Genomic DNA, 12,350 nt, shown 5'->3' with positions numbered 1-12,350 from the left:
TACACGTATCCGGTTTGTGACTTAGAGTCATCCAGATCTGAGTCGAAGCTAGCGTCGACGTAACCCTTTACGACGAGCTCTTCGTCTCTTCCATAAACGAGAAACATGTCCTTCGTCCTTTTCACGTACTTCAGGATATTCTTGACCGCTGTCCAGTGTTCCTTGCCGGGATTACTTTGGTATCTTGCTACCAAACTTACGGCAAGGTTTACATCGGGTCTGGTACACAGCATGGCATACATAATAGATCCTATGGCTGAAGCATAGGGGATGACACTCATCTCTTCTTTATCTTTTGCCGTGGTCGGTGACTGAGCTGAGCTCAGTCTCACACCTTGTAACATAGGCAAGAACCCCTTCTTGGACTGATCCATTCTGAATGTCTTCAAAATCTTATCAAGGTATGTGCTTTGTGAAAGACCTATGAGGCGTCTCGATCTATCTCTATAGATCTTGATGCCTAATATATAAGCAGCTTCTCCAAGGTCCTTCATTGAAAAACACTTATTCAAGTAGGCCTTAATGCTGTCCAGAAATTCTATATTATTTCCCATCAGGAGTATGTCATCTACATATAATATGAGAAATGCTACAGAGCTCCCACTCACTTTCTTGTAAACGCAGGCTTCTCCATAAGTCTGCATAAACCAAAACGCTTTGATCATCTCATCAAAGCGAATGTTCCAACTCCGAGATGCTTGCACCAGTCCATAAATGGATCGCTGGAGCTTGCATACTTTGTTAGCGTTCCGAGGATCGACAAAACCTTCCGGCTGTATCATATACAGTTCTTCCTTAAGATGCCCGTTAAGGAATGCTGTTTTGACGTCCATCTGCCATATCTCATAATCATAGTATGCGGCAATTGCTAACATGATTCGGACGGACTTTAGCTTCGCTACGGGAGAGAATGTCTCGTCGTAGTCAATCCCTTGAACCTGTCGATAACCCTTAGCGACAAGTCGAGCTTTATAGATGGTAATATTACCATCTGCGTCCGTCTTCTTCTTAAAGATCCATTTGTTTTCTATCGCTCGCCGATCATCGGGCAAGTCTGTCAAAGTCCATACTTTGTTTTCATACATGGATTCTATCTCGGATTTCATGGCTTCAAGCCATTTGTTGGAATCCGGGCCCGCCATTGCTTCTTCATAGTTCGAAGGTTCATTGTTGTCTAACAACATGATTTCCAGGACAGGGTTGTCGTACCACTCTGGTGCGGAACGTGTCCTTGTGGACCTACGAAGTTCAGTAGTAACTTGATCCGAAGTACCTTGATCATTATAATTGTTTTCCTCCTCAGTTGGTGTGGGCATCACAGGAACGGTTTCCTGCGCTGCGCCACTTTCCCGCTCAAGAGGTAGTACTTCATCGAGTTCTACTTTCCTCCCACTTACTTCTTTCGAGAGAAACTCTTTTTCCAGAAAGCATCCGTTCTTGGCAACAAAGATCTTGCCTTCGGATCTTAAGTAGAAGGTATACCCTACAGTTTCCTTAGGGTATCCTATGAATACGCATTTTTCCGACTTGGGTTCGAGCTTTTCAGGTTGAAGTTTCTTGACATAAGCATCGCATCCCCAAACTTTCAGAAACGACAGCTTAGGTTTCTTTCCAAACCATAATTCATACGGTGTCGTCTCAACGGATTTAGACGGTGCCCTATTTAAAGTGAATGTAGCTGTCTCTAGAGCGTATCCCCAAAATGATAGCGGTAAATCGGTAAGGGACATCATAGACCGCATCATATCCAATAGGGTGCGATTACGACGTTCGGACACACCGTTTCGCTGAGGTGTTCCAGGCGGCGTGAGCTGTGAAACGATTCCACATTTCCTTAAGTGTGTACCAAATTCGTGACTTAAGTATTCTCCTCCATGATCTGATCGTAAGAATTTTATCTTTCGGTCACGTTGATTCTCTACCTCATTCTGAAATTCCTTGAACTTTTCAAAGGTCTCAGACTTGTGTTTCATTAAGTAGACATACCCATATCTACTCAAGTCATCTGTGAGAGTGAGAACATAACGATATCCTCCGCGAGCCTCAACGCTCATTGGACCGCACACATCGGTATGTATGATTTCCAACAAGTTGGTTGCTCGCTCCATTGTTCCGGAGAACGGAGTCTTGGTCATTTTGCCCAAAAGGCATGGTTCGCACGTGTCAAACGATTCATAATCAAGAGACTCTAAAAGTCCATCGGCATGGAGCTTCTTCATGCGCTTGACACCAATGTGACCAAGGCGGCAGTGCCACAAGTATGTGGGACTATCGTTATCAACTTTAAATCTTTTGGCATCTACACTATGAACATGTGTAATATTACGTTCGAGATTCATTAAGAATAAACCATTGACCATCGGAGCATGACCATAAAACATATCTCTCATATAAATCGAACATCCATTATTCTCAGACTTAAATGAGTAGCCATCTCGTATTAAACGAGATCCTGATACAATGTTCATGCTCAAACTTGGCACTAAATAACAATTATTAAGGTTCAAAACTAATCCCGTAGGTAAATGTAGAGGCAGCGTGCCGACGGCGATCACATCGACTCTGGAACCATTCCCGACGCGCATCGTCACCTCGTCCTTCGCCAGTCTCCGTTTATTCCGCAGCTCCTGCTGTGAGTTACAAATATGAGCAACGACACCGGTATCAAATACCTAGGAGTTACTACGAGTACTGGTAAGGTACACATCAATCACATGTATATCAAATATACCTTTGGTGTTGCCGGCCTTCTTATCCGCTAAGTATTTGGGGCAGTTCCGCTTCCAGTGACCCTTCCCCTTGCAATAAAAGCACTCAGTCTCAGGCTTGGGTCCATTCTTTGACTTCTTCCCGGTAACTGGCTTACCAGGCGCGGCAACATCTTTGCCGTCCTTCTTGAAGTTCTTCTTACCCTTGCCCTTGTTGAACTTAGTGGTCTTATTGACCATCAACACTTGATGTTCTTTCTTGATTTCAGCCTCTGCTGACTTCAGCATCAAGAACACTTCAGGAATGGTCTTTTCCATCCCCTGCATGTTGTAGTTCATCACAAAGCTCTTGTAGCTTGGTGGGAGCGACTGGAGGATTCTGTCAATGACCGCCTCATCTGGGAGGTTAATGTTCAGCTGGGTCATACGGTTGTGCAACCCAGACATCTTCAGGATGTGCTCACTGACAGAACTATTTTCCTCCATCTTACAACTGTAGAACTTGTCGGAGACATCATATCTCTCGACCCGGGCATGAGCTTGAAAAACTAGTTTCAGCTCTTCGAACATCTCATATGCTCCGTGATGCTCAAAACGCTTTTGGAGCCCCGGTTCTAAGCTGTAAAGCATGCCGCACTGAACGAGGGAGTAATCATCAGCGCGAGACTGCCAAGCATTCATAATGTCTTGGTTCTCTGGGACGGGAGCGTCACCTAGCGGTCCTTCTAGGACATATTATTTCCTGGCAGCTATGAGGATGATCCTCAGGTTCCGGACCCAGTCCGTATAGTTGCTGCCATCATCTTTCAGCTTGGTTTTCTCTAGGAACGCGTTGAAGTTCATGTTGACATTAGCGTTGGCCATTGATCTACAAGACATATTTGCAAAGGTTTTAGACTAAGTTCATGATAATAAAGTTCTAATCAAATTATGAACTCCCACTTAGATTAGACATCCCTTTAGTCATCTAAGTGTTACACGATCCGAGTCGACTAGCCCGTGTCCGATCATCACGTGAGACGGACTAGTCATCGTCGGTGAACATTCTCATGTTGATCGTATCTTCTATACGATTCGTGTTCGACCTTTCGGTCTCCGTGTTCCGAGGCCATGTCTGCACATGCTAGGCTCGTCAAGTTAACCCTAAGTGTTTTCGCTGTGTAAAACTGTCTTACACCCGTTGTATGTGAACGTAAGAATCCATCACACCCGATCATCACGTGGTGCTTAGAAACGACGAACTGTAGCAACGGTGCACAGTTAGGGGAGAACACTTCTTGAAATTTTATCAGGGATCATCTTATTTACTACCGTCGTCCTAAGTAAACAAGATGCATAATACATAATAAACATCACATGCAATTATATAGTTGTGACATGATATGGCCAATATCATATAGCTCCATTGATCTTCATCTTCGGGGCTCCATGATCATCTTGTCACCGGCTTGACACCATGATCTCCATCATCATGATCTCCATCATCGTGTCTTCTTGAAGTTGTCACGCCATGACTACTTCTACTTCTATGACTAACGTTTAGCAATAAAGTAAAGTAGTTTACATGACGTTATTCAATGACACGCAGGTCATACAAAAAATAAAGACAACTCCTATGGCTCCTGCCGGTTGTCATACTCATCGACATGCAAGTCGTGAATCCTATTACAAAGAACATGATCTCATACATCACAATTCATCATTCATCACAACTTCTGGCCATATCACATCACATGATCAATCGCTGCAAAAACAAGTTAGACGTCCTCTAATTGTTGTTGCATCTTTTGCGTGGCTGCAATTGGGTTCTAGCAAGAACGTTTTCTTACCTACGAATCACCACAACGTGATTTTGTCAACTTCTATTTACCCTTCATAAGGGCCCTGTTCATCGATTCCGCTCCAACTAAGGTGGGAGAGACAGACACCCGCCAGCCACCTTATGCAACTAGTGCATGTCAATCGGTGGAACCGGTCTCACGTAAGCGTACGTGTAAGGTTGGTCCGGGCCGCTTCATCCCACAATACCGTTGAGCAAGAAAAGACTAGTAGAGGCAAGTAAGATGACAAAATCCACGCCCACAACAAAATTGTGTTCTACTCGTGCAAAGAGAACTACGCATAGACCTAGCTCATGATGCCACTGTTGGGGAACGTTACAGAAAATTAAAATTTTTCCTACGGTTTCACCAAGATCCATCTATGAGTTCATCTAAGCAACGAGTCAAGGGAGAGAGTTTGCATCTACATACCACTTGTAGATCGCGTGCGGAAGCTTGCAAAGTGATGATGTAGTCGTACTCGACGTGATTCAAATCACCGATGACCAGCGCCGAACGGACGGCACCTCCGCGTTCAACACACGTACGGGACGGGAGACGTCTCCTCCTTCTTGATCCAGCAAGGGGGAAGGAGAGGTTGATGAAGATCCAGCAGCACGACGGCATGGTGGTGGATGCAGGGCGTCACAGCAGCAGGGCTTCGCCGAGACTACGAGGGAGAGACGTAACGGGGGGAGATGGAGGCGCCAGGGGCTGGTGTGTGAAGTCCCTCCTCTCCCCCACTATATATAGGGGTGCCAAGGGGGGGGGGGCGCCGGCCCTAGTAGATGAGATCTACTAGGGGGGGCGGCGGCCTAGGGGAGGTTTCCCTCCCCCCCAAGGCACCTAGGGGTGCCTTCCACCACTAGGACTCCTCCTAGGGGGAAACCCTAGGCGCATGGGCCTATAGGGGCTGGTGCCCTTGGCCCATGCAGGCCAAGGCGCACCCCCTACAGCCCATGTGGCCCCCCGGGACAGGTGGCCCCACCCGGTGGACCCCCGGGACCCTTCCGGTGGTCCCGCTACAATACCGATAACCCCGAAACTTGTCCCGATGCCCGAAATAGCACTTCCTATATATAATTCTTTACCTCCGGACCATTCTGGAACTCCTTGTGACGTCCGGGATCTCATCCGGGACTCCGAACAACATTCGGGTTTCTGCATATACATATCTTCATAACCCTAGCGTCACCGAACCTTAAGTGTGTAGACCCTACGGGTTCGGGAGACATGCAGACATGACCGAGACGCTCTCAGTCAATAACCATCAGCGGGATCTGGATACCCATGATGGCTCCCACATGCTCCTCGATGTTGTCATCGGATGAACCACGATGTCGAGGATTCGATCGAACCCTGTATGCAATTCCCTTTGTCAATCGGTACGTTACATGCCCGAGACTCGATCGTCGGTATCCCAATACCTTGTTCAGTCTCGTTACTGGCAAGTCACTTTACTCGTACCGTAATGCATGATCCCGTGTCCAACACCTTGGTCACATTGAGCTCAATACGATGATGCATTACCGAGTGGGCCCAGAGATACCTCTCCGTCATACGGAGTGACAAATCCCAGTCTCGATCCGTGTCAACCCAACAGCTACTTTCGGAGATACCTGTAATGCACCTTTATAGTCACCCAGTTACGTTGTGACGTTTGATACACCCAAGGCACTCCTACGGTATCCGGGAGTTACACGATCTCATGGTCTAAGGAAGAGATATTCGACATTGGCAAAGCTCTAGCAAAACGAACTACACGATCTTTTATGCTATGCTTAGGATTGGGTCTTGTCCATCACATCATTCTCCTAATGATGTGATCCCGTTATCAACGACATCCAATGTGCATAGTCAGGAAACCATGACTATCTGTTGATCACAACGAGCTGGTCAACTAGAGGCTTACCAGGGACATATTGTGGTCTAAGTATTCACACGTGTATTATGATTTCCGGATAATACAGTTATAGCATGAATAAAAGACAATCATCATGAACAATGAAATATAATAATACTTTTATTATTTCCTCTAGGGCATATTTCCAACAGCATTCATACCACGTGTACACAATTACGCACTCAAAATTCCATGGACATCGATGGAGGCACGAGATAACCTGGGTCTATAGTTCAGCCAGACCAATCCCGGACACACATACCTTTACTTCTTTTTCTTGTTTCAGGTACCCTTTTCTGCCGGCCTGATGTCAAGTCCTTTCAAAGGACTGGAATACAACAGAGGCAAGCAGCACAGGTGTGTAGGGTAACCTTTATATGTTCTTCTTGGCGGTATTCATACTTATTTCTCAGGACCCGCACGCTGCGCCCTATTGATTCCGGCATGTTAAATGGCCGGATACATCTCGCACCATCTGTACAAGATATGCCTTGACGTATCCATCCAGTTATAATAAAAATGGTTCATGACCCAGCTTCTGTGGTTTTCGCTTCTTACTTCGTTTTATTTCGATCTGCCTATTTGCTGCATCGACACCCTTTCACGTTTCATATTCGCCAGGGGCTACCTGTGGCCCCATAATACAGCAGCACAGTCTGAACACTTCTTATATATAAGTTTGGCACCCCAAATTTAGCATTATATGCATTGGCTCCGAATCATATCTTTGGTCAATAGTTGGGTTGCCCGGCTCCTATGCTTACCACCCTACGTTCCGCTCCATCGGCTAGGGTAGTAAAGGGAGAACTACTGCGATTGTGCCCTGGCTTTGACCAGACGAGCACCTCAGTAGAGAAAGCCGAAAACTGACTGTCATGATGTGGCGAGAGCCGGTTAGCTACTCGAGGGTTACCAATTGTTGGAGATTTTTTCCGCGTTACGCGAGAGATCGGCACTTCCTGGTTAGATGCTGACAGTACTCTGGCTTAAACCAGGGGCTGCGCCCATGCTTTATTATAAAAATCCTATGGCTAAGTGAGGGCGTTAAAGCCATAAAGTCTGATTGCCTTGTTCGTTGTGCTAAACAACTCCTTCAAGGACCATGTAATTGGATCAACATTGTTTAGATTCCATCTCGAACACCTCTGTACTATATACGTGAGGGCAGAAGCCGACGACTGGCCAACCCTCAGATTACACACAACACGGACGTACATGAGGAAACAATTCAAAGCATAATTACTTTACAAAAACTGGCTTTATTCCCATAATACAAGACAAAGGCAACATGAATACATTCATTCAAGTACAATGTCCTGCGAACATTGCGCCGCTACAAGTCGAGACCCTTCTACGACATCCTCGAAATATCGCTCGGGTGTGCGGTGCTCCTTGTCCTCCGGCGGCCTGCTGGCGACTTCAACAGCGTTCATCTTCGCCCACCACATCTTGCAGCGAGCGAAGGCCATACGGGCACCTTCAATACAGACGGAGCGCTTGATAACGTCCAGCCGAGGACAGGCGTTCACCATCCGCCTCACGAGTCCGAAGTAGCTGATAGGCATAGCTTCAGCTGGCCACAGCTGGATTATCAAATCCTTAATGGCTAGTTCGGCCATCCTATGCAGCTCCACCAGCTGTTTCAGCTGATCGATGAAGGACACAGGATGCTCTGGTGCCGCATACTGTGACTAGAAGAGCCTCTCCGAAGAACCCCCTCATTCGGCTCGATAGAACTCCATGGTGTCTGATACACTGCGTGGCAAATCTGCAAAAGCCCCTGGGGAACTTCGAACCCTGGTTAGTAAAAGGTACTGCTTCCCCACATACTTGATTTGCATCTTAAATGCCTTACCCGCTGTGATCTTCTTGGCCTCCTGAATCTCCTGGAGGGCAGCTTTGGCCTCATTCCGTGCGGTCTCCACGCTCTGACGAGCCTTGGCGAGTTCGGTCCCTCGAGCCGACGCATCATGCTCCAAGGCCTCGCATTTTTTTCACCGCATCCTGGAGCTCCTGGTGGACTTCTTTGACCCGGGCCTTTAGCTTCTTACGGGCGGCTTGCTGCTAGACAACCTGCTCCTCGGCCTCGCCCAGGGCCTTCCTCAGGGCCTCGACCTCGGTCGCGGCTTCTGCACATATCACAATACCGCTGTCAATATACAGCGCTTATCCTTTCCCGAACATATAGCAAGTCGTTCCTCACCTTGCTTCTCCTGGAGCCGAAGCTTAACCTCGCCGATCTGGTTCTCGGTCCGCTCCAGCATCCGCTTCAGCTCGGAGACCTCGGCAGCATGCGAGGTCGCGGCCAACAGGGACGCCTGCTTATCGATACATATTCAGTCAGCCTCTTATAATTAAGGATTGATCCCCTGTCCGGTTCTCCTTGCCGAACACCGGACAATGTCTCAGGGGCTCCGGACTATACGGTTTTTTCTCTTTCTTACCTCGAAACCTGTTAACAGGCTACTGCAGGCTTCATTCAGTCCGCTCTTGGCGGACTGAACCTTCTCGATCACCGCACCCATAAGGATACGGTGCTCGTCCATGACGGAGGCGCCTCGTAGCGCCCCCATCAGGTCATATGGCGCTCCTGGATGGACAGGAGCCACCGGTGGAGGCGACGCACCCCCTCATTCAAAGGGGGCTGCTCGCCCGACTCTGGAGCCATATGGGTCTCCGGAATCGTATTCGGCTGAGGGCCGAACTGGATACGGCCCTCTTTGCCAGTCTTCATGGGGATTGGCTCCCCTATGTGTCCGACAGTGGAGGTCCCGCCTTGTGGCGCCTCCCGGACAACATCCTGGGCTCCTCCCTTCGGAGCGGTCCTCCAGGATAACACTTCGGTGTCGTCCCTGGCCCCGGGGGAGTAAGCAGGCGGTGGCAACATGCTCGCCATCTCCGACGGAGCCAACGAACCTCCAGATGAGGATCGCTGGATAAGGTCACGGGCCGGACTGCAATAGTGTGGATTAACCATGTTAGAATAATAAAAAGAAAGGACTGCATGTGCGCATAAATAAGCCATGTCACTTACAATGCGGCCTGAGGCCTAGCACGGGGGCGACGTTCCGGACTACTGTCGATGTCCCACACGGTGTTGACCGTTGGGGCGCCCTTCCCCTTTTTGGGCGCTTTCGCCTCCAGATGTGCCGAGGCCGCCCTCTTCTTCTTCTTCTCTTCAGGAGGAGGGTTGTTTTCCTCCTCCTCCTCTTCTTCCTCGTCATTGTCCTCAGGGACAGAGGAATGGGCCTCGTCGTCTTCGGACGTCGCGTCCGAAGTTCCCTTGCGACGAGGGCCACTCTTGGCCCCCTTGGCCTTCTTCTCCGGCGCCGTATATGGCGCCGACACCAGCATCTTTGCCAGGCACGGGATGACTGGTTCTTCGGGCAACGGAGCCGGACACTGGATCCGCTTCACCCTCTCCACCCAGTCCTGAGGGAGCAATACTAAGATCTCAGACATCATCCTCGAAACATTTAAGTTGGGAATACGTCAAAAGTAACATACCTCGCTGGCGGAGCGGTTACAATTGTGACCACGGTCTGAGTCTGTGGCCGGTGGCTTCTCGTTGCCCTTAAAGAGCAACTTCCAGGCCCCTTCATGAGAAGTATCGAAGAGCCTTTTCAGGGTCTGGTGCTTCTTCGAATTGAACTCCCATAAAGGGCGGCTTCGGCGTTGGCACGGAAGAATCCGGCGGACCAGCATCACCTGGATAATGTCAACGAGCTTAACGTCCTTGGTCACCATGCTTTCAACGCGCGTCTGCAGCGCTATCAGCTCGTCAGGTGAACACCAGTCCGAACTCTTCTCGGCCCAGGAGGTGAGTCGCATGGGAGCACTGGAGCGGAATTCGGCAGCTGCGGACTAGGTGGTGCCACGAGGTTCTGTGATGTAGAACCACTGCTTCTGCCATTCCTTTACTGTCTCCACAAAGGTGCCTTTGGGCCAGGAGACATTGGATAGCTTGCTCACCATGGCCCCTCCGCACTACGCGTGCTGGCCATCCACCACCTTCGGCTTCACGTTGAAGACTTTGAGCCACAGCCCGAAGTGGGGATGGATGCGGAGGAAGGCCTCGCACACGACGATAAATGCTGAGATGTTGAGGAAGGAATTCGGGGACAGATCATGGAAATCTATCCCATAATAGTACATAAGCCCACGGATGAAAGGGTGGAGCGGAAACCCTAGCCCGCGGAAAAAATGAGGGATGAATACTACCCTCTCTGTGGGCTCCGGCGTGGGGACGACTTGTCCCTCGGCTAGCAGACGATGGGCAATCTCCTTCGCCAAATATTCGGCCGCCCGGAGCTTAGTAATGTCCTCCTCCTTGACAGAGGAGACCATCCACTTGCCCTGACCACCAGATCCGGACATGGTTGCTCAAGTGGAAAGGAGATGAGAACTTGGGCGTTGGAGCTTGAGATCGGAAAGGCGGAGACGGAGAGAAAGCGTGATGAGAGGAAGAGGGAATCATATTCCCCTTATAAAGGCAGCAAATATTAAACGCCTCCTCACTCGCCTTAGGATTCGCCTATTCCCTAGGGCTGTATAAACGGTACGGTTGAGTTACCCATGCCCGCATTGATGAGAATCCCGCAATAAGGGGCACGATCTCTGTTTCGACAAGACGTGTCGATAGGAACCGCGTCTCGAAGCGTGGAATGGCAGAAGAAAAACGGTTCAAAATTATAACCGGACAAACGTGATGTCGTGTTGGAAAAAAGCTGTCAACGGATTAGATTCGTACAGATATTATATTCTCTCTGCGGTTGTGTATGGTGTGCGTAACATGTCAGGATACTATCATTGCATCCGAAGACTATCTTGGAGTTCAGAGAAAGGGGAACCCGCCTTGCAATTCTGAAGACAATCTGCATGACGGACTCCTCGTCATTGAAAGCCAGGTTCAGAGGCTACTGAGGGAGTCCTGGACTAAGGGGTCCTCGGGCGTCCGGCCTGTTATCCATGGGCCGGACTGATGGGCTGTGAAGACATGAAGGCCGAAGACTGCACCGTGTACAGATTGGACTCTACTTGGCATGGAAGGCAAGCTTAGCGACCGAAGATTCTTTCTTATGTAACCGACTCCATGTAAACCCTAGATCCCCTCGGTGTCTATATAAACTGAAGAGGATTGTCCGGAAAGGACACGACATATACTCATTACCATATTCATAGGCTAGACTTCTAGGGTTAGCCATTACGATCTCGTGGTAGATCAACTCTTGTAATACTCATATTCATCAAGATCAATCAAGTAGGAAGTAGGGTATTACCTCCATAGAGAGGGCCCGAACCTGGGTAAACATCGTGTCCCCAGTCTCCTGTTACCATCAATCCTAGACGCACAGTTCGGGACCCCCTACCAGAGATCCGCCGGTTTTGACACCGACAACCGTCGGTACTCCGGCAGAGATCCGACATCTCCTCATCGGCCCCTCCACGCGCCGTCGGTCGGCGGAAGGCCTTCCTGCGACGGATCCAATCGGGGGGTTGGATCCGCAGTCACCGTCGTCACCATCCCGATCAGAACAGCCCACCCCGTCGGACGGGGTGCTGCCGCCGCCGCCGTCCATTCAGGGCCACCGCTCCGCCGGCTATGGTGCGCCGGCCACCGCCGGCTATGGTGCTCCGCCGCACGGCCTGAGGTCGCCGCCCCAGGCGCCACACGACTTGTTGCATATACAAATGTAATGTTTGTTAGATTTCATATGTTTAGGAAGGATGGGAAGTAACAGTCCAGCAATTAGTGAAATCAACTTCAGTTGCATATTTGGCTAAAAAATGTAATTTGACAACGTATACATAAAGAGCAATAGTCCAACTAATTATCAAAAAACATTTGGTCGGTGTGTTCTTTTAATATGATTGGGAAAACACATAAATAGAATAATTGTTGGTTAAATTCTTGTGTTT

General features: G+C 49.1%; 1 pseudogene; it reads right to left on the bottom strand.

Annotated features, from left to right (window-relative positions):
- The window catches only part of LOC119283445, a 36,716-nt pseudogene extending 26,454 nt beyond the window's left edge, over nt 1–10,262 (bottom strand).
- Between the last annotated feature and the right edge of the window lie 2,088 nt (nt 10,263–12,350).

This window comes from Triticum dicoccoides, chromosome 4A, assembly GCF_002162155.2.
Source record: "Triticum dicoccoides isolate Atlit2015 ecotype Zavitan chromosome 4A, WEW_v2.0, whole genome shotgun sequence".
In the NCBI taxonomy this organism is placed as follows: Eukaryota; Viridiplantae; Streptophyta; class Magnoliopsida; order Poales; family Poaceae; genus Triticum; species Triticum dicoccoides.
The sequence above is the reverse complement of the archived record's forward strand: the minus strand, read 5'-3'. Positions and strand labels throughout refer to the sequence as shown.